Below are 18,130 nucleotides of genomic sequence, written 5' to 3'. Positions count from 1 at the left end.
GCATGGTAGTGGCCGCTCATCACTAGTTACGAGTACTGAACACCCGAGCATGGTAGTGCCCGCTCTTCATTAGTTACAAGTACAGAGCAACCAAGCATGGTAGTGCCCACTCATCACTTGTTACCAGTACTGAGCACCCGAGCATGATAGTGCCCGCTCATCACTAGTTACCAGTACCGAGCAGCCAAGCATGGTAGTGCCCACTCATCACTAGTTACCAGTACTGAGCACCCGAGCATGGTAGTGCCCCCTCATCACTAGTTACCAGTACTGAGCAGCCAAGCATGGTAGTGCCCACTCATCACTAGTTACCAGTACTGAACACCCGAGCAAGGTAGTGCCCGCTCATCACTAGTTACGAGTACTGAGCACCTGAGCATGGTAGTGCCCACTCATCACTAGTTACAAGTACTGAGCACCTGAGCATGGTAGTGCCCACTCATCACTAGTTACCAGTACTGAACACCCGAGCATGGTAGTGCCCACTCATCAATATTTACCAGTACTGAGCATCCAAGCATGGTAGTGCCCACTCATCACTAGTTACCAGTACTGAGCACCCGAGCATGGTAGTGCCCGCTCATCACTAGTTACCAGTACCGAGCACCCGAGCATGATAGTGCCCGCTCATCACTAGTTACCAGTACTGAGCACCCGAGCATGGTAGTGCCCGCTCATCACTTGTTACCAGTACTGAGCACCCGAGCATGGTAGTGCCCGCTCATCACTAGTTACGAGTACTGAACACCCGAGCATGGCAGTGCCCACTTATCACTAGTTACAAGTACTGAGCACCCGAGCATGGTAGTGGCCGCTCAACACTAGTTACCAGTACAGAGCACCTGAGCATGGTAGTGCCCGCTCATCACTAGTTACCAGTACAGAGCACCCGAGCATGGTAGTGCCCGCTTATCACTAGTTACCAGTACTGAGCACCCGAGCATGGTAGTGGCCGCTCAACACTAGTTACCAGTACTGAGCACCTGAGCATGGTAGTGCCCGCTCATCACTAGTTACCAGTACTGAGCACCTGAGCATGGTAGTGCCCGCTCATCACTAGTTACCAGTACTGAGCACCCGAGCATGGTAGTGCCCGCTCATCACTAGTTACCAGTACTGAGCACCCGAGCATGGTAGTGCCCGTCCATCACTAGTTACCAGTACTGAGCACCCGAGCATGGTAGTGCCCGCTCATCACTAGTTACCAATACTGAGCACCCGAGCATGGTAGTGCCCGTCCATCACTAGTTACCAGTACAGAGCACCCGAGCATGGTAGTGCCTGCTCATCACTAGTTACCAGTACAGAGCACCCGAGCATGGTAGTGCCTGCTCATCACTAGTTACCAGTACAGAGCACCCGAGCATGGTAGTTCCCGCTCATCACTAGTTACCAGTACTGAGCACTTGAGCATGGTAGTGCCCGCTCATCACTAGTTACCAGTTCTGAGCACTTGAGCATGGTAGTGCCCGCTCATCACTAGTTACGAGTACTGAACACCCGAGCATGGTAGTGCCCGCTCATCACTAGTTACCAGTACTGAGCACCCGAGTATGGTAGTGCCCGCTCATCACTAGTTACCAGTACTGAGCACTTGAGCATGGTAGTGCCCGCTCATCACTAGTTACCAGTACTGAGCACCCGAGCATGATAGTGCCCGCTCATCACTAGTTACCAGTACTGAGCACCCGAGCATGGTAGTGCCCGCTCATCACTAGTTACCAGTACTGAGCACCCGAGTATGGTAGTGCCTGCTCATCACTAGTTACGAGTACTGAGCACCCAAGCATGGTAGTGCCCGCTCATCACTAGTTACGAGTACTGAACACCTGAGCATGGTAGTGCCCACTCATCACTAGTTACGAGTACTGAACACCCGAGCATGGCAGTGCCCACTTATCACTAGTTACAAGTACTGAGCACCCGAGCATGGTAGTGGCCGCTCAACACTAGTTACCAGTACTGAGCACCTGAGCATGGTAGTGCCCGCTCATCACTAGTTACCAGTACTGAGCACCCGAGCATGGTAGTGCCCGCTCATCACTAGTTACCAGTACTGAGCACCCGAGCATGGTAGTGCCCGCTCATCACTAGTTACCAGTACTGAGCACCCGAGCATGGTAGTGCCCGCTCATCACTAGTTACCAGTACTGAGCACCCAAGCATGGTAGTGGCCGCTTATCACTAGTTACCAGTACAGAGCACCTGAGCATGGTAGTGCCCGCTCATCACTAGTTACCAGTACAGAGCACCCGAGCATGGTAGTGCCCGCTTATCACTAGTTACCAGTACTGAGCACCCGAGCATGGTAGTGGCCGCTCAACACTAGTTACCAGTACTGAGCACCTGAGCATGGTAGTGCCCGCTTATCACTAGTTACCAGTACTGAGCACCCGAGCATGGTAGTGGCCGCTCAACACTAGTTACCAGTACTGAGCACCTGAGCATGGTAGTGCCCGCTCATCACTAGTTACCAGTACTGAGCACCCGAGCATGGTAGTGCTCGCTCATCACTAGTTACCAGTACTGAGCACCCGAGTATGGTAGTGCCCGCTCATCACTAGTTACCAGTACCGAGCAGCCAAGCATGGTAGTGCCCCCTCATCACTAGTTACCAGTACCGAGCAGCCAAGCATGGTAGTGCCCACTCATCACTAGTTACAAGTACTGAGCACCCGAGCATGGTAGTGCCCGCTCATCACTAGTTACGAGTACTGAGCACCCGAGTATGGTAGTGCCCGCTCATCACTAGTTACCAGTACTGAGCACCCGAGTATGGTAGTGCCCGCTCATCACTAGTTACCAGTACCGAGCAACCCAAGCATGGTAGTGCCTACTCATCACTATTTACGAGTACTGAGCACCTGAGCATGGTAGTGGCCGCTCATCACTAGTTACGAGTACTGAACACCCGAGCATGGTAGTGCCCGCTCATCACTAGTTACAAGTACTGAGCACCCGAGCCTGGTAGTGCCCACTCATCACTAGTTACCAGTACTGAGCACCCGAGCATGGTAATGCCCGCTCATCACTAGTTACCAGTACTGAGCACCCGAGCATGGTAGTGCCCACTCATCACTAGTTACCAATACTGAGCATCCAAGCATGGTAGTGCCCGCTCATCACTAGTTACGAGTACTGAACACCTGAGCATGGTAGTGCCCACTCATCACTAGTTACGAGTACTGAACACCCGAGCATGGTAGTGCCCACTTATCACTAGTTACCAGTACTGAGCACCTGAGCATGGTAGTGCCCGCTCATCACTAGTTACCAGTACAGAGCACCTGAGCATGGTAGTGGCCGCTCATCACTAGTTACCAGTACTGAGCACCCGAGCATGGTAGTGCCCGCTCATCACTAGTTACCAGTACTGAGCACCCGAGCATGGTAGTGCCCGCTCATCACTAGTTACCAGTACTGAGCACCCGAGCATGGTAGTGTCTGCTCATCACTAGTTACCAGTACTGAGCACCTGAGCATGGTAGTGCCCGCTCATCACTAGTTACCAGTACTGAGCACCTGAGCATGGTAGTGCCCGCTCATCACTAGTTACCAGTACTGAGCACCCGAGCATGGTAGTGCCCGCTCATCACTAGTTACCAGTACTGAGCACCCGAGCATGGTAGTGCCCGCTCATCACTAGTTACCAGTACTGAGCACCCGAGCATGGTAGTGCCCGCTCATCACTAGTTACCAGTACAGAGCACCCGAGCATGGTAGTGCCCGCTCATCACTAGTTACCAGTACAGAGCACCCGATCATGGTAGTGCCCGCTCATCACTAGTTACCAGTACTGAGCACCTGAGCATGGTAGTGCCCGCTCATCACTAGTTACCAGTACTGAGCACCCGAGCATGGTAGTGCCCGCTCATCACTAGTTACCAGTACTGAGCACCCGAGCATGGTAGTGGCCGCTCATCAATAGTCAAAAATTCCGAAGTGATCCACGCACATGTTCCAGATTTATCGTGAACTATCATGTTAGTAATTCTGTCCCATTATATCAGCGTAAATTATTATTGACTTGTTTTCTGCAGGTAACAGCAATATATTTGATATTTTCTCCATGGTTATGATAAATTCTGCGAACACTTGTGTAGAAATTGCCGTATACCTGTATACAATGCTCGATTCTGTTTAATAGGTAATTTGCTTTTGATCAGAGCTTTGAAGACAGATGTGAGCGTTTCAGAATATTAGGAATTCTGCGGAGCGTCCGTGTGCGCAGCGTCCGTGTGCGCAGCGTCCGTGTGCGCAGCGGAGAATCATGTGTAAAGGCCGCGCTGATTGAAAGTCTGGATGATGTGTCTGGATCCTGCAGTGCTGCATCTGTCACATAAATTATCACAGGAGATGCAGAGTATAAACAGCTCTTCAGGAGCTTGTGATGAAGCCGGGGACAAGGCGCTTCCAGCTCCTTCAGCAGGTTCCAAATATTCAGAAAATCTTCTAATCCCTGTAATTCAATGCAAAGCAGGCGGGAGCCACAATATGTATGCGCAGAAGCTGCTGGAAGTGAGAGCGATGTCAGCGATGGAACATTTGTTGCAATCTATTGATTGTGATTAATCTTTTCAAGGAACGAACGATTTACCAAGAATTGCAATTAAGTGATGGCTACAAAAACGTCTCTGGATTGTGGAGATGCGGAGCCGCTGTCACCCCGCTGTCACCCCGCTGTCACCCCGCTGTCACCCGAGCTCTGCTCCTGATTGTTACCTGACATTGTGGGGAAACAGTGTCTGGAATGTAATCAGACTGAAAAGTGAACCCCGCCGGCTCTGAACGGCGATCCTGTGCTCGTCACCAAACGAGGGGCAACACTGAAGCCCCTGTACAGATCGGTCAATGTCACTCACATGACATTATGGGGGATCATAGATCATGGATTCTAGGAGAGGTAGGAAATCATAGATGTTTGGTGATCATATATATCTATATAAACAAAGTTACAAAAAAATATTGGCCCCTGCTAACATTAACCCTCTTCACCCCTCTATGAGGAGCATTGGTCCACATCCACATGAGGCTCACTATTCTATATCCCCCATGAAGACCATTGTTCTACATCTCCAATTATGACAACAGTTCTACACCACCATGAGGACCACTATTCTATATCTACCATAAAGCAGATTGTTCTACATCCACCATGAGGACCCTTGTTCTACATCCTCCATGAGGACCATTGTTCTATATTCTCCATGAGGACCATTGTTCTACATCCTCCATGAGGACCATTGTTCTATATTCTCCATGAGGACCCTTGTTCTACATCCACCATGAGGACCATTGTTCTATATTCTCCATGAGGACCATTGTTCTACATCCTCCATGAGGACCATTGTTCTATATTCTCCATGAGGACCATTGTTCTACATCCTCCATGAGGACCATTGTTCTATATTCTCCATGAGGACCATTGTTCTACATCCACCATGAGGACCATTGTTCTACATTCTCCATGAGGACCACTGTTCTACATCCTCCATGAGGACCATTGTTCTACATCCTCCATGAGGACCATTGTTCTATATTCTCCATGAGGACCATTGTTCTACATCCTCCATGAGAACCATTGTTCTACATCCTCCATGAGGACCCTTGTTCTACATCCACCATGAGGGCCATTGTTTTATATTCTCCATGAGGACCTTTGTTCTACATCCTCAATGAGGACCATTGTTCTACATTCTCCATGAGGACCATTGTTCTACATCCTCCATGAGGACCATTGTTCTATATTCTCCATGAGCACCCTTGTTCTACATCCTCCATGAGGACCATTGTTCTACATCCTCCATGAGTACCATTGTTCTATATTCTCCATGAGGACCATTGTTCTACATCCACCATGAGGACCATTGTTCTACATCCTCCATGAGGACCATTGTTCTACATCCTCTGAGGACCCTTGTTCTACATCCACCATGAGGGCCATTGTTTTATATTCTCCATGAGGACCTTTGTTCTACATCCTCAATGAGGACCATTGTTCTACATTCTCCATGAGGACCATTGTTCTACATCCTCCATGAGGACCATTGTTCTATATTCTCCATTAGGACCCTTGTTCTACATCCACCATGAGGACCCTTGTTCTACATCCTCCATGAGGACCCTTGTTCTACATCCACCATGAGGACCCTTGTTCTACATCCACCATGAGGACCCTTGTTCTACATCCACCATGAGGACCATTGTTCTACATCCTCCATGAGGACAATTGTTCTACATCCTCCATGAGGACCCTTGTTCTACATCCACCATGAGGACCATTGTTCTGCATCCTCCATGAGGACCATTGTTCTACATCCTCCATGAGGACCCTTGTTCTACATCCTCCATGAGGACCCTTGTTCTACATCCACCATGAGGACCATTGTTCTGCATCCTCCATGAGGACCATTGTTCTGCATCCTCCATGAGGACCATTGTTCTGCATCCTCCATGAGGACCATTGTTCTACATCCTCCATGAGGACCATTATTCTACATCCAGCATGAGGATCATTGTTCTACATTCTCCATGAAGACCATTGTTCGACATCCAAAATTTTTCTTCATCTATCATGAAGACCCTTGTTCTACATCCTCAATTATGACATCTGTTAAATACCCACTATGAGAACCATTCTTCTACATCCCGCATGAGAACCACTATTTTATATCCACCATGAGGACCATTGTTCTACATCCACAATTATGACAACCGTTCTACACCACCATGAGGACCATTGCTGTACATCCTCCATGAAGATCATTGTTCTACATCCTGCATGATGACCATTGTTCTATATCCAGCATGAGGACCATTGTTCTACATCCAAGATGAGGACCATTGTTCTACATCCACCATGAGGACCCTTGTTCTACATCCTCCATGAGGACCCTTGTTCTACATCCTCCATGAAGACCCTTGTTCAACATCCAGAATAAGTACCATTGTTGAATATCCACCATGAGGACCATTGATCTACTTTGATTATAAGGAGGGAGGATGCAAGAAACAAGCAATTAATGCTGCATAAACCACAGGCAGCATGACTCAGACACTTGCTATGTACTTGCAGTTGTGTTTGATTATGAGACCATTTCAGAGGAAATATGCTTTAAAAAGCCATTAGGGGATCATACATCTCTCCATGTACAGACATAAAGGGAGAGACCTCTAGGGGTATGAGGCAGGAAGAAGCTAGGACACTTAAGGGGGCTTTACACACAACGACATCAGTAATGAGATGTCGTTGGGGTCACGGAATTCGTGATGCACATCCGGCCTCGTTAGCGACGTCGTTGCGTGTGACACGTACGAGCGACCGTTAAACAATCAAAATTACTCACCTAATCGTTGATCGTTGTCCGGTCGTCCTAATCCCGATTATCGTTGCTGTTGCAGGACGCAGGTTTTTCGTCACTCTTGCAGCGCACATCACTACGTGTGACACCGCAGGAACGAGGAACATCACCGTACCTGCGGCCGCACGCACACACGGAAGGAAGGAGGTGGGCGGGATGTTACGGCCGCTCATCTCCGCCCCTCTGCTTCTATTGGGTGGCCGCTTAGTGACGTCGCACGAACCGCCCCCTTAGAAAGGAGGCGGTTCGCCGGGCACAGCGACGTCGCTAGGCAGGTAAGTACATGTGACAGGTGTAACCGATGTTCTTTTCTTTTTGTGTTACCGATGTTGTGCACCACGGGCAGCGATTTGCCCATGACGCACAACCGACAGGGGCTTTCACCAGCGACAACGGTAGCAATGTCGCTGTGTGTAAAGCCGGTTTAGTCTCCGGCTGCCTTATTGTCTCAAGGTTTCTGCAGGCATCACTGACTGCCATGGCGGCGACAGGATCTGGAGAAACTTCAGATTCCTGCACTCTGCCTGCTAATTTCCATGATGTCTGTGATCAGCATTGGATGACTCAGGTGCCGACCCACTGACTTGAAGTTCATAGGCAGACTGGCAAGAGTTAATCTCTGTGGACTGCTTGTTAGTCTCCTTGGTCACATACTATGGGAGAGTCAGTCATGTTTGCTCTCCTCCTATGTATGCTGGCTGCACCGTTCTAATGGTGCCAGCTATAGCTTACCTATACCTGGCCTGGAGAGGTGCATTTTTCCAGGCTTACTGGTGGTTGTGTGAACCACTAACAAAATGTTGTATAGAGTAGTATTTATCCAAAACACCACTATTAAATCTACTCTTATAAAATCGTTTATTTAATTTAATTAAAACAGAACAAACATATTGTTCGTCTCATAAATAGGCATAGAAACATATAAACAAAAAGATCAAGTGCAGGTGCAGGTGTCAGACAAACAGTGCCCTCGCCTAGGGACAGCCCCAGACAATGTAGCTGAACAAGTGAAGTAGGAGTATAGATTCGTCACTGTCAGAATGATACTGCTTAGTATGTGCTGTGACTCTCCCTCATAATTTAGCTTACTTCACTTTAATTGAGCCTAAGTTGGCATAATAGATGTATGTCAGACTCGCCGTCCTTGCTAATCTCTAGCGGGGGTTACCACCACCAACTTATCGTGATTAACATGTAATACAGATATACAGAACCATAGACAACAGAGACAGTAGGCGTTAGGTGTCTAGGGTTCTACTGTTACATAGATTTCCCTAGTTTAACAATACTGGAAGGTTAGATTAGAGTCTAGGATGCCACTTAGCTTGTGGATCTCCTAGCTCTCCCGACGCGTTTCACCCCCCTAACGCAGTATAAGGGGATCATCAGGGGATAAATAGAGGAATCACTCCTTGGAAAGAATGACACCTGCAAATAAATGATGCATAAGTAAGTAAATAGGTATTAATCTGAATATTCTTTAGACTGCAATCTTAATGAGGTCATAGCCCTCAGGATCACTTACAAGGTAGTGGATCCCTGTGATAAAGTGCTTGTGTTCTTAAAGGATGCCAGGGAAAGACTATCTCCAAACCAAATAGTGGTTACCGCTTCCCATCGGATAGTGCCTATATGTCAAAGAAGGCAATGAATATCCATTGTGTGATGCATAATGTATCATAATTCATACTCATGATAGAGTTGGAAAGGATCTTATCGGCCTGGGGCTATCTATCTTTTACCTTGACTCTCCGGGGTAGAGAAGTACAGGTATAGCGGGTTTGTCTATTGTAGCCAGGAAGTTAGATGCATTCCTGATGTTCCGGTTATCACTAAGTGTCTGGATCAAAATATAGGTCCTGTAAACGAATATAAAATATGTTTGAGCCTGTATCCCATCTATCAGATTATACATGAACAGGGTAGTAAATACCTTTTGTCACACGGACAAACAGAATATTCTATGGGTTATGGAGAGTACAGCTCCTCCAGATGTGGCTGGTCATTGGTTTATTCCTATAGAAAAGGTATACTCCATTAATGGATGTCCTCATAATTATCACCCACACATCTCAGTGAGAAGACCAGAAAAAGGCAGAGCATTTTACCTGTAGGGAACAGTTCATATATAGGTGTGAACAAACGGGTACAGAGGTCCCTAGTCGCCTACGTTCAGACCGTATGTAGGGTTTATTCTTTTCTCCTGTAACCAATTATTACATCATACAGTTAGGCTTGCTGAATAATGCTCAGTATATGCATAGATTAAGATACACACTGGTACATGTAATCGGTCTACCTGTAAGGAGGCAAAGAGGGGAGGTCTGTAATGGGACTATGGCTACCTGAAGACCCCGTGTGTATATTCCCTGTAATAGAGAAAAATCATAATAATAATGTACCGTATTCCTAGATTCCAGAGATACAGATATAGGGGGCACAGTGCATACTTCAGTACATATTATGTATGTCAAATGGATGAAGTTCACATAATAATAATGTCTACCTGTAAGGAGGCAAAGAAGGGAGGTCAGTCATGGGACTATGGCTACCTGTAGACCCCGAATGTGTATTCCCTGTAACAGAAAAAAAAAAAAAAAAAAAAAAAAAAAAAAAAAAAAAAAAAAAAAATCATAAGTATCCTGCACCGTATTCCTAGATTCCAGAGATACAAGTATGGGGGGCACAGTGCATACTTCAGTACATATTATGTATGTCAAATGGATGAAGTTCACGTCATAGTGCTCAATATATGCATTAATGACCTTACAGGGCCCTATGGAGTAATTCTTTTAAGGAGGTAGCTGAAAAGAAGCCCATGAATGTACTGCAATCACACATAGATTCCAGGTATATATTCCCTGTAGATACAACGGAGGTCCTCTATTCATGTGTGGTATTTACCTCACAGATCCCATAGACAACGCCAGGCAGGGAGCATGAGAAATGTAAACTGGGTTTGGAGCTATATTGCGGTTGTACAGGGTCCTGTCCCCTACACACTAAGGACAGGATTAGTATCTATGCTTAAAAGAACCCTGAAACTCAGCAAATAATCCTAGAGTCTTAGGCAGGCAGATCACTTACCATCCTATGGGCTCAACCAGCAAGGACTGTCAGTCCCGAGTGGAAAACACTCTATGCACGCTGGGAGCCCACGGTCCAAGGATGCCAGGGGAGGATGTCAGGGAGACCACCACGTCTGCTGTTCCTGTCCGTTCCAGGCTCCCGGATAAGGTATTTAAACCTTTTCCGGGCAGAATTGAAAGTCCCGCCCGTAAACCGGAAGTGCCCCGTTGGCCGGAAGTGACGTATCGCTATGTGTCACGGCCCCGTCGGCCGGAAGTGATGTATCACTGTATGTCACATGCCTCTACGGTCAGGTGACTTGCCGGGGGCGGTGCTGAGGGATGTGTTAGATCGTGTAGTTTAACTACATCGCAATAAGTCCATCGCCATGTGTCAAACACATTAGTGGGTTAAGTGACCTGCCAGTGGCTAGACTGGGGAGAGTAATGTGGTGTACACACAGGTACGCATTACGAAACATACTTCGCTATGCGTCATATAACATGTAAGTCAGATGACTTGCAAGGGGCGGTACTGGAGGATGTACTGGATCCCACAGTGGAGCGCATAGCTTTCCACGTCTGGGCGGGGTAATGTCAGGACGGAGATCATAATTATGGAGCACATAATTGCACTCCATATAGTTCCATAACCACTTGGGTCACGGAATATATGAAAAACATTACTTAATACATAAAGGGCACACCTGATTGGCATATAGGTATCGTGCATGATGGGGTGCATAAAGGACCATTAAGTATTGGAGCATTCAGTATTGGATGGACAATATGGAATAAAAAGATAATTGCTCTTGCTTTCCCTGGGTCCGGGATGACATCTTTCTTAGATCATATAGGGGAATAGACCCATAGTTGTTGCAGTCTAATATTAGTATTGCTAATATATGGTATGCAATGACCATACGCGGGGTATAGAACGTAAAAACAGATCCTATCCTGTCAGTTGGAAGCGGTTGTGGCCAGAATCACTATATGAAGCTATGAAAGCTGATCATTTCGTTAAGGCCATTTGGGGAGACTGTGTCCAGCAGAAACGTCCATCTAGCTTCTCGCTGCAGGATTTTTCTGTCCCAATCTCCCTTGCGTGGGGGTTTAGGGATGACTTCGATGACCTGAAAGGATATACTCCTCAGGTCTCCCCCATGGATGAGGTTAACATGCCTGGCTATGGCTGTATCTCTTTTGTGTACGATGTCACCTATGTGTTCCCCAATTCTTATTCGTAGCTGTCTTTTGGTTTTACCCACGTATCCACGTGGGCAGGAACAGGTACACAGGTATACCACACCTTCCGTTCTACAGTTCCCAAAGTCCCTGATTTTGAATACTCTCCTGGTTTTTTGATTATAGAAGGTCTTACTTTGACTGATGTGGGGACAATAGGTGCATCTACCGCATCTAAAGGTTCCTATGGGTTTCCTGTCTAACCATGTCCCTGTGCTTTTAGGCGGTATGAAATGACTGTGAGTGAGAAAGTCCCTAATGGATCTCCCTCTCCTATAGGTGACGTTGGCATTGACAGAGATTGAGTCGCATATGTCTGGGTCGGCCTTCAAAATGGGCCAATGTCTTTTAAGGATTTCCATTGTCTTCATGCTCTGATCATCATAAGTCGCGATAAGTCTAATGATGTCGTTCTTATTCTCGTTCTTTTTGGACACCAGTAGGTCTTTCCTGTTCCTCTCTTTGGCATGCCGATATGATTGTTCCACAATAGGGTCTGGATAGCCCCTACTGTGGAACCTTCCCTTCATATCAACCGCCTGTAGTTCGAATTCTCTCAGGGATGAGCAATTACGCCTAAGGCGCAAGAATTGCCCTTTCGGGATGCCTTTCTTCAAAGGTGTGGGATGATGACTCTCCCATTTGAGAAGACTGTTGGTGGCTGTGGGTTTCCTAAAAATAGAGGTGGATAAAGTACCGTCCATGTTCTTGAATATTTTGACATCCAAAAAGGCTAGAGATTCACCTCCTATTTCATGGGTGAATTTAAGCCCTAGATTGTTTATGTTCAATTTCTCCATGAACTGGAGGAACAGTGCAGTCCCCCCCGTCCACAGGACGAGGATGTCATCGATATAGCGACCCCACATATGAATGTGGGGACAGAACACCGTATCTTCTTCTCTAAAAACACATGTGTCTTCCCACCAGCCAAGGAACATGTTGGCGTAGGTGGGGGCACACGGGCTCCCCATTGCCGTGCCCCTCAGCTGGTGGTAGAATTTCCCCCCAAATAGGAAATAATTGTGTGTCAGTATGAATGTTAACATCTCCATCACAAACTCGTTATGTGCACTATATTGATTCCCTCTTGTTGATAGATAATATCGTACTGCTTCCAGCCCTTTTTCATGTGGGATGCTGCTGTACAGCTGTTCCACATCTATTGAAACTAAAATGGTTCCAGAGTCCAAAACAATACCATCTAGTTTAGATATTAAATCGTTTGTGTCTCTGACATACGATGGTAAACTGATGACGAAAGGGCGAAGGATTTTATCCAAATAAATACTGGAGTTCTGACTAAGAGCATCTATCCCCGACACAATTGGGCGTCCCTTAAGTGGAGATAGGCCCTTATGAACTTTTGGGGTAGCGTAGAACGTAGCTATTACTGGGTGTTTGGGGAGGAGGAAATCCAATTCCTTATCAGAAATAAGTTTAAGGTCTGAGGCTTTCTCAAGAATATCTTTCAGCAGGCCTGTATATTGATCTGTGGGATCTTTTGTTAAAATTTCGTAGGTAGTGACATCCGATAGGATCTTTCTGCACATACTAGGGTAGTTTGTTGTATCCATCACTACAATATTTCCGCCTTTGTCTGACGGTTTGATAGTCAGATTCGTATTTTTTTCCAAATCCCTTAGTGCTCCCCACTCTTCCATTGTTAAATTAGGTTGAGTGGATCGTATTCTCGGTTGGATAGCACATAAATCTTGGGAAACTAATTTGGAAAAAATGTCCAAACTACTACAATCCGTCGCCGGGGGCATTCTAGTGCTTTTGGTTTTTAAATCGGTGAAGGGACCCTTTCCTGTATGATTACCATTATCATTGGATAGATCTGCCAGCAATCTGACATCATCCAGCATCTCCATTGCTATTCCCAGCCTAGCACATTCGGCCCTATCATTGTGTTTAAAGAATTTTCTCCATCTTAGTTTTCTAAGAAACAGTTCCACATCCTTCACCCAGTTGAAGGGGTCAAACCTTGTTGTTGGAACAAATGATAGGCCATAACTGAGAACTCGTTTCTCAGTGTCTGTAAGAGTATGTTTAGAGAGATTGATTACCTGGTATCCCATTGAGTCTTGAGGGACTATCTTCTCCTGGGGTTTCTTGATATATGGTTCCGTAAATTGTATGGGTCTCTTGCCCCTAAAAAAGAAGATGATGTTGCTGGGAGGGGTAGTGATTGTGTCACAGGTAACGGTAAGGAGGGAGTAGGGGCAGTTGGAGGATTTAATGTGGCTCTCTGCCCAGACCCATGTGCCAATGATCCATAAGGTAAGGATAAGTTGGGTTGCTGTAGTTCCTGATCCCATTGTCTCGGCTGTCTATAGTTTGGTCTACTCCAGTTGTTTCTATTTCTAAAGTTTCTCCTGCCCCTGCTTCTACTCCTATTCGGTTGGCCCTGAGGTTCTGAGTCAGAAAGATCCGATGAGGAGGGGTCAAAAGATGCTCCTCCCGTCGGCAATGACACGTTATTACTACCTGAGAAGTCCCCCAGATCTCTCAGAAAGTGCTTGTGCTTTCTTGCCTTTAAATTTTGCTGGTATTTATCCACAGCTATTTGTAATGCAATTTCTTTGGTGCCGAAGTCTGAATCTCCTTGATGTTTTAGAGCTTCCTCCCTCAGGGTTTGTAAATCCTTGGAAGTTTTTTCCAAGGTGACTTTTTCCTCATCCACCAGGATGGTCATCAACCTAATGGATGAGTTTGTCAGTTCCTCTTCCCACCTTTTTAGAAGGCTTTCTGTCCTGGAGCGTTCCGCCGGGACTAGGTTGACCCTCAACCCTCTAGGTACAATTTTTTGTTTTATATATTGTTCAAGGGACTGCACCTCCCACCATGATTTTATATTCAGCTTATAGGCCAGCAGTAGGTCTGAAAAGATATTTTTCAGGTTATTTTTGGTGTTCCCTAGGCCCTCTGGTGTTCTTTCCGAGAACACTTCATCAGCATCATCTAGCCACTTTGTAGTATTAATGGGTCCTGACAGGAAGCCCGCCATAAATGATATCTGAACCACTAACAAAATGTTGTATAGAGTAGTATTTATCCAAAACACCACTATTAAATCTACTCTTATAAAATCGTTTATTTAATTTAATTAAAACAGAACAAACATATTGTTCGTCTCATAAATAGGCATAGAAACATATAAACAAAAAGATCAAGTGCAGGTGCAGGTGTCAGACAAACAGTGCCCTCGCCTAGGGACAGCCCCAGACAATGTAGCTGAACAAGTGAAGTAGGAGTATAGATTCGTCACTGTCAGAATGATACTGCTTAGTATGTGCTGTGACTCTCCCTCATAATTTAGCTTACTTCACTTTAATTGAGCCTAAGTTGGCATAATAGATGTATGTCAGACTCGCCGTCCTTGCTAATCTCTAGCGGGGGTTACCACCACCAACTTATCGTGATTAACATGTAATACAGATATACAGAACCATAGACAACAGAGACAATAGGCGTTAGGTGTCTAGGGTTCTACTGTTACATAGATTTCCCTAGTTTAACAATACTGGAAGGTTAGATTAGAGTCTAGGATGCCACTTAGCTTGTGGATCTCCTAGCTCTCCCGACGCGTTTCACCCCCCTAACGCAGTATAAGGGGATCATCAGGGGATAAATAGAGGAATCACTCCTTGGAAAGAATGACACCTGCAAATAAATGATGCATAAGTAAGTAAATAGGTATTAATCTGAATATTCTTTAGACTGCAATCTTAATGAGGTCATAGCCCTCAGGATCACTTACAAGGTAGTGGATCCCTGTGATAAAGTGCTTGTGTTCTTAAAGGATGCCAGGGAAAGACTATCTCCAAACCAAATAGTGGTTACCGCTTCCCATCGGATAGTGCCTATATGTCAAAGAAGGCAATGAATATCCATTGTGTGATGCATAATGTATCATAATTCATACTCATGATAGAGTTGGAAAGGATCTTATCGGCCTGGGGCTATCTATCTTTTACCTTGACTCTCCGGGGTAGAGAAGTACAGGTATAGCGGGTTTGTCTATTGTAGCCAGGAAGTTAGATGCATTCCTGATGTTCCGGTTATCACTAAGTGTCTGGATCAAAATATAGGTCCTGTAAACGAATATAAAATATGTTTGAGCCTGTATCCCATCTATCAGATTATACATGAACAGGGTAGTAAATACCTTTTGTCACACGGACAAACAGAATATTCTATGGGTTATGGAGAGTACAGCTCCTCCGTGGGCTGGTCATTGGTTTATTCCTATAGAAAAGGTATACTCCATTAATGGATGTCCTCATAATTATCACCCACACATCTCAGTGAGAAGACCAGAAAAAGGCAGAGCATTTTACCTGTAGGGAACAGTTCATATATAGGTGTGAACAAACGGGTACAGAGGTCCCTAGTCGCCTACGTTCAGACCGTATGTAGGGTATTATTCTTTTCTCCTGTAACCAATTATTACATCATACAGTTAGGCTTGCTGAATAATGCTCAGTATATGCATAGATTAAGATACACACTGGTACATGTAATCGGTCTACCTGTAAGGAGGCAAAGAGGGGAGGTCTGTAATGGGACTATGGCTACCTGAAGACCCCGTGTGTATATTCCCTGTAATAGAGAAAAAATCATAATAATAATGTACCGTATTCCTAGATTCCAGAGATACAGATATAGGGGGCACAGTGCATACTTCAGTACATATTATGTATGTCAAATGGATGAAGTTCACATAATAATAATGTCTACCTGTAAGGAGGCAAAGAAGGGAGGTCAGTCATGGGGACTATGGCTACCTGTAGACCCCGAATGTGTATTCCCTGTAACAGAAAAAAAAAAAAAAAAAAAAAAAATCATAAGTATCCTGCACCGTATTCCTAGATTCCAGAGATACAAGTATGGGGGGCACAGTGCATACTTCAGTACATATTATGTATGTCAAATGGATGAAGTTCACGTCATAGTGCTCAATATATGCATTAATGACCTTACAGGGCCCTATGGAGTAATTCTTTTAAGGAGGTAGCTGAAAAGAAGCCCATGAATGTACTGCAATCACACATAGATTCCAGGTATATATTCCCTGTAGATACAACGGAGGTCCTCTATTCATGTGTGGTATTTACCTCACAGATCCCATAGACAACGCCAGGCAGGGAGCATGAGAAATGTAAACTGGGTTTGGAGCTATATTGCGGTTGTACAGGGTCCTGTCCCCTACACACTAAGGACAGGATTAGTATCTATGCTTAAAAGAACCCTGAAACTCAGCAAATAATCCTAGAGTCTTAGGCAGGCAGATCACTTACCATCCTATGGGCTCAACCAGCAAGGACTGTCAGTCCCGAGTGGAAAACACTCTATGCACGCTGGGAGCCCACGGTCCAAGGATGCCAGGGGAGGATGTCAGGGAGACCACCACGTCTGCTGTTCCTGTCCGTTCCAGGCTCCCGGATAAGGTATTTAAACCTTTTCCGGGCAGAATTGAAAGTCCCGCCCGTAAACCGGAAGTGCCCCGTTGGCCGGAAGTGACGTATCGCTATGTGTCACGGCCCCGTCGGCCGGAAGTGATGTATCACTGTATGTCACATGCCTCTACGGTCAGGTGACTTGCCGGGGGCGGTGCTGAGGGATGTGTTAGATCGTGTAGTTTAACTACATCGCAATAAGTCCATCGCCATGTGTCAAACACATTAGTGGGTTAAGTGACCTGCCAGTGGCTAGACTGGGGAGAGTAATGTGGTGTACACACAGGTACGCATTACGAAACATACTTCGCTATGCGTCATATAACATGTAAGTCAGATGACTTGCAAGGGGGCGGTACTGGAGGATGTACTGGATCCCACAGTGGAGCGCATAGCTTTCCACGTCTGGGCGGGGTAATGTCAGGACGGAGATCATAATTATGGAGCACATAATTGCACTCCATATAGTTCCATAACCACTTGGGTCACGGAATATATGAAAAACATTACTTAATACATAAAGGGCACACCTGATTGGCATATAGGTATCGTGCATGATGGGGTGCATAAAGGACCATTAAGTATTGGAGCATTCAGTATTGGATGGACAATATGGAATAAAAAGATAATTGCTCTTGCTTTCCCTGGGTCCGGGATGACATCTTTCTTAGATCATATAGGGGAATAGACCCATAGTTGTTGCAGTCTAATATTAGTATTGCTAATATATGGTATGCAATGACCATACGCGGGGTATAGAACGTAAGTGATCTGCCTGCCTAAGACTCTAGGATTATTTGCTGAGTTTCAGGGTTCTTTTAAGCATAGATACTAATCCTGTCCTTAGTGTGTAGGGGACAGGACCCTGTACAACCGCAATATAGCTCCAAACCCAGTTTACATTTCTCATGCTCCCTGCCTGGCGTTGTCTATGGGATCTGTGAGGTAAATACCACACATGAATAGAGGACCTCCGTTGTATCTACAGGGA

General features: G+C 45.8%; 1 protein-coding gene and 2 long non-coding RNA genes across 4 annotated transcripts in view; all 3 read right to left on the bottom strand.

Annotated features, from left to right (window-relative positions):
• The window catches only part of CNTNAP5 (contactin associated protein family member 5), a 356,337-nt gene that overhangs the window by 234,939 nt on the left and 103,268 nt on the right, over nucleotides 1-18,130 (bottom strand). The gene's annotated exons all lie outside the window — the stretch shown is intronic.
• LOC142244926 (uncharacterized) lies at nucleotides 8,259-14,062 on the bottom strand. Of its 2 annotated transcripts, none has more exons than XR_012724719.1 (8): nucleotides 13,747-14,062; nucleotides 9,868-9,937; nucleotides 9,661-9,730; nucleotides 9,470-9,564; nucleotides 9,295-9,377; nucleotides 9,104-9,220; nucleotides 8,887-8,989; nucleotides 8,259-8,789 (listed from the first exon to the last, which is right to left on the bottom strand). It is a non-coding gene; the product is annotated as an uncharacterized LOC142244926 (long non-coding RNA). The 2 variants fall into 2 exon arrangements; XR_012724718.1 differs by lacking the exon at nucleotides 13,747-14,062 and adding an exon at nucleotides 10,449-10,673.
• LOC142244928 (uncharacterized) lies at nucleotides 14,793-15,893 on the bottom strand. Its single transcript, XR_012724721.1, has 4 exons — nucleotides 15,849-15,893; nucleotides 15,658-15,774; nucleotides 15,441-15,543; nucleotides 14,793-15,343 (listed from the first exon to the last, which is right to left on the bottom strand). It is a non-coding gene; the product is annotated as an uncharacterized LOC142244928 (long non-coding RNA).

The sequence above is a fragment of the Anomaloglossus baeobatrachus genome, chromosome 7, assembly GCF_048569485.1.
Source record: "Anomaloglossus baeobatrachus isolate aAnoBae1 chromosome 7, aAnoBae1.hap1, whole genome shotgun sequence".
Lineage (NCBI taxonomy): Eukaryota > Metazoa > Chordata > Amphibia > Anura > Aromobatidae > Anomaloglossus > Anomaloglossus baeobatrachus.
The sequence above is the reverse complement of the archived record's forward strand: the minus strand, read 5'-3'. Positions and strand labels throughout refer to the sequence as shown.